Here is a 4,971-nt window from a genome sequence, read left to right on the forward strand (position 1 = left end):
TTGAACTCTTTTTTCGGCCTTTTTTTTCAATTTTTTTTTATCGATGCCGTATAACGCCCTCGACAATTATGTCTGGTTATACCACTCATACACAGCTATTGCAATATATTGATGCAATTTGGCATGTCAGAAAAAATGTTCAGATCGAAAGTATACACTCCCAATTAACTGAGTGCATGCTGTCATTGCAAATCATATTTGAATTATTTTTTTTATTATGAGTAACATCTGTTAAAAAAAGAAATGGAAAAATACAATTGATAGGACCAATTGCAAGAATTATTGATAAAAACATATAACTTTATATTTGAAAAATTTAACTGTTTACAGTTTCACTCTTTCTTCATCGCGCATTTCTTCGTCGAGCGTCCGCTCTTGTTGAGGACGCACTGAGTCCTGTTATCGAGCTCGCTCGCACCATTAAAGACTAAAACATCACAAATGGAAGGTAAACGCGGACAGCATGGCGTCAGCCACCGCGCCGCCAACTTTACGATGGCAAAAGTACGCTGTGTGGTGTTGTCGGGTTACATCGCGCGATGCTCTCCAAGAGGCGCACGCCCTGGACGCTCGGATCCACGTAGCCCAGAAGCTGTATGGGCGGGACTTTAGCATTATTTGATGGTATACACACAACTATTGAGTATATGCACATGTTCAGTAAAATACCGAACGAGCTCCCCCCCCCCCCCCTCCGCCCCTTCCCTTTTCGCGCGCCGAAATTACTGGAAAATGGAGAGTGCTTTTCCCTGCCGTGGGCAAAACTTTCACCAGAAAAAAAATGAACTTCTCTTTTTTTTCTTTTATCGACATGATCGGGATTAGAACTGTGCGCCCAGACGCCGTCGAGCCACCCCACTGTTCACGCTACGCCCCTGCCCACCACTTATGGAAACAAATCGGTGTCCGCGTCGCCGACATTTTCTATCGCCGCGCTCAATATGTTAGCAATTGTCTTATTCACTTCTGCGCCACAGCTCCCGGCAAGGCAGCGGTCATATCTCAGCCCATCTGTTCCTGACCGCGCGCATCGTATGTTTCGCTCGCGGAGGTTATCCGAGACCACATGCCTTTGGGCATGTGCTTCAACCGAGCGAGTGCTCTACAGGTTCTACTTTTTTTTGTTGCGTTTTTGCTGGATGTGGTGTCTGGGTGAGGTGCGTGCTAAGGGCAAGGGTAGAGAAGGGAGGCGCGCTAATGGTAAGAGAAGAGAGCGGAAGAGGGAAGGCGCAGAGAAGGGGGCGGTGCGGGCAAACTAGCACACATAACGGCATAGAATGCGCCCGCAGAAACACGCATATTCGCTCTCTGCCTTCGCATCACGCTCATTCAGCCTGGTGAACTATATCACCGCGCAACCTGCGGTCCGCAGCACTGACCTTGTTCTGTGCATAAATTAAGCGCCCTTACGGCACAATTAACAGCAATTAACATGCAGAACCACGGAATATGAACCAGCTGTAGCTGAACATATTCATCCTTCCGTGTGTTGTGGTCCATTAAGAACGTTATGCTAGTTCTAGCTGCAGCCACCCTCTCGAGGTTGTGGTTGCAAGGTGCTCCTCAGCGAGAAAGCAGCTGCACACTGCTTGAGAGTTTACATGGAACACATTACAGGCATAAACATTGCAGGCATTACAGAGATGAACAGCATCAAAAGTAAAAAAAAGGAAAATAGATATGTGTTTACCGAACAACAGCGCAATTTCATGGTAATACCGCAGTGATGTCATCAATAGAGCAAAAAGGATGGCTTCAAAGTTTCACAAAATATTCACGAAGCTGTCTCCGAGTAAAAGTAACCAAATCAGCAATCAGTTTTTCGTGTTTATTTAACATAAATGGATAATGTTCTCAGTCTTGAGAGCTATATGTTTTCCGCCACTGCAAATCTGCATGTGTGTGAGCGGGCGTGTGTGCAAATAGCTTATGCGCAGGTACTCAATATGTGTGGCCCCGCATACGGTCAGCACTAAAGTTTTCGTTACAATGAGGAAAGCAAACACACGATCCATGCAGCGCGCTGTGATGAAGCGGGCTCGCCACTCCGAGTCTCTGCGTCGCCTCGAATACCAGCCACACCACAAAACCACCAGAAGAAAAATAACGAAAGCAAAAGATTGCGAACGCACAGAACCGGGGCTCGCTCGGCATTCCACGCTTCCCGCCTTTCGTCTGAGCAGCGCGGCAGCGCAACTAAAAAAAAAAAGCGAACTCCACGATACTCGCGTGAGCGGACCCGAGACTACGGCTTGCCTACGGCACCCATGTGTCAGGTGATTGCTCTCCGAATGCCTGCAAAAATAGAGGCATGCGTCACGTGATTGTGTCACGTGATCGTGCACCGAAGACCTGCAAAAAAACTTCTTGGGGAGGCGGCGTTTGGCGACGTCGAGCACGGAAAAAAATACTTCTTTCTGCTAGAAATCTTCAATGTAAGTTTCTAAACGTTTTTATTCCTTTTTTATAAACCCTTTGCGCATACTCACGGAAAATTGTATGTTTCTGAACTGAGCAGTTCTTAACTTACACGCGTTTACCCATTTTTTAATTTGCTGCACACAGCACGACCAATGCGCTAGGAAGATTTTTCATCGTTTAGCCTTTTTAGCGCCTAGTTAAGTTCTAAAAAGTGATCCTCGATTGTCCGCGGCCTCTTTCCGATCATTTTGCAACAAGTTCAGATAGTTAAGGCGTTTGTTTTTGCGGAGTTATTACTAATTATTCAAACGTAAACAACTGCTTAGCCTCGCCGCCATAACTGTCAGCTTCAAATATTGAGAGAGGCGTAAAAGCGATGTAGACGCTATTTTTATCTTCCATCAGATGGGTGCGATCGCTCGCTACCTATCTTTTATTTATAGGGTTTCTTTGCAGAGCTATTTGCACATAGAGCCGGTAATTCGAGGTTGATTGGAATAGTTCACAAGCAACGACTTTTGCGCGTAAAATTATACTGTATTTTAAGCTTTCCTTCCGAGTAAGCACAGATTGGGGGGGGGGGGGGGTGATATATCATTTTATTCATAACAATTCGCAGACTCCAACACAATAATAGTTATATTTGTATCCTCAGTAGGTCAGTACGTATTGTTTATTTAAGTCTCAACGGTTTTCATTTTTTTTTTACGGAGGCGTGGCAAGTTATGTGGGTCAAGCTAACAATTGGCTGTAAACTAAGGGGTTCGAGCTTTCAAACTTAGTCTTCTGGTTTGTTTAGTTTCTAAGAACCTTCAAAGAGAAACAGCATATTCTGAAAAGTGAATTTCAACAATGGAAGTTCTTCGTTTAATAATGTTTGACATTGCTGACAAGGGTCAGAATTGAAACAGATGATAGGATCGAGTTTTTTGGTAACTTATGGCATATGACCTAGAGCTGCTAGGAATTCATTTTCTGAGACAGCTTTTCTTTAGGAGTATAGGGAAAGTAATGGTATGTTATGGATTTTGAGAAGCATGGATTTAATGAAGTCTTTCTTTTACTGCGTTTACGGTTTGTTTGGCAATAATGCTTGCAGTCCAGCTGATGCAATTGTATTGTCACACTGCTTTTGCAGCAGATTTCATCTGCCATCGAGGGAGTGCTGCCTGAATATGAAGCAGACAGCGTCATGAATCTGTTGAGGCAGTTTATTCTATCAGCCATGGGTGCCCTGCCCTAAACCATCCTTCCTGTAAAGGAGACATTGAATTGGTAGGTATCACATGCTGATGTTTTTTGCATTCATGTGTTTGCTTTATAACTGTAAAATTTTTACTGGTTCATGCTTTCTTGCAATTATTGTTTTCTTTTGAGAATATAAAGGGCAGATGTGTAACAGGCTTCATTAAAGCAAAGCTTGAGACCAGCTCGGTGTTGTTATATGATTCTTGCTGTGTATATAGCGCAAGACTGACGTGTTGGTGAATCTTGCTCATAGTCTGCACTAAAGAAAAGTTTTCGTGGCCTCTTCAGAGCTTTAAAACAGGAGATATACTTAGCTGTTTTATTGCAGTAGTACCTACTATTTATAGTTGAGGAAAAATTGAGTAAACCTGTGTTTTATTAGCTTAGTGAAAAACATGGTTTCATAATATAGCTGCCTGCACTGTGCATATGTGTGCATGTTCATTCTCACATTCAGTTACTGTTTATTTAGACTGCCTCAGCATATGTACACATACACTGATGCTTCACTTGAACAAAATTCAAGGGACCTTAGGAAAAAGTTTGTGTAAATGAAAGTTCATTGGACTGAAATGAATGCGTGGAAGATTGTTTCCATTAGCTTCAAGAAATATTCAGTTCAGTCGTTCAGTCGTGTCCGACTCTTCGTGACCCTATGGACCATATCGCGCTGCGCACTCCGGTCTCTCACTATCTTCCTAACATCACATAACTTCATCTGCAGTGCCTCGAGGATGCCATCTAACCATCGCCTTCGCTGCCTACTCCTTCTCCGGTGACCCTCAACCTTTCCCAACATCAAATCTTTCTCCAACGACTCCTCTCTTCTCATCAGATGACCAAAGTAGCTGAGCTTTAGCTTAAGAATTTGACCCTCCAATGAGAGTTCAGGGTTTATGGTCGACAATATCGACTGATTTGATCTTCTGGAAGTTCAAGGAACTCTCAAGAGTCTTCGCCAGCACCAAAATTCAAACGCGTCATTTCTTCGGCGGTCAGCCTTTTCACAGTCCAACTCTCGCATCCATACATCACAACTGGAAAGATCATAGCACGAGTTATACGGATCTTGGTTGGCAGACTAATGTCTCTGCTCTTTACTAGGCGGTCAAGGCTAACCATTGCTCTCTTTCCCAGAAGCAGGCGTCTCCTAATTTCATGGCTGCAGTCTCCTTCGGAGGTAATTTTGGAGCCCAAGAAGAGAAAATCTGTCACAGATTTTTAGGTTGTTCAAATCTTATCTGGGCCCATTTATTTGTCACTGCGCTGATTTGCAAGTGAAGAATGCGTAACCTTTTGCAG

General features: G+C 43.8%; 1 long non-coding RNA gene across 1 annotated transcript; it reads left to right on the forward strand.

Annotated features, from left to right (window-relative positions):
* The first annotated feature begins 2,356 nt into the window (after nucleotides 1-2,356).
* LOC146195812 (uncharacterized) lies at nucleotides 2,357-4,520 on the forward strand. Its single transcript, XR_014705595.1, has 3 exons — nucleotides 2,357-2,435; nucleotides 3,560-3,696; nucleotides 4,394-4,520. It is a non-coding gene; the product is annotated as an uncharacterized LOC146195812 (long non-coding RNA).
* The last annotated feature ends 451 nt before the right edge of the window (nucleotides 4,521-4,971 follow it).

Source organism: Amblyomma maculatum, chromosome 3 (assembly GCF_055883805.1).
Source record: "Amblyomma maculatum isolate TAMU_Amacu chromosome 3, ASM5588380v1, whole genome shotgun sequence".
In the NCBI taxonomy this organism is placed as follows: Eukaryota; Metazoa; Arthropoda; class Arachnida; order Ixodida; family Ixodidae; genus Amblyomma; species Amblyomma maculatum.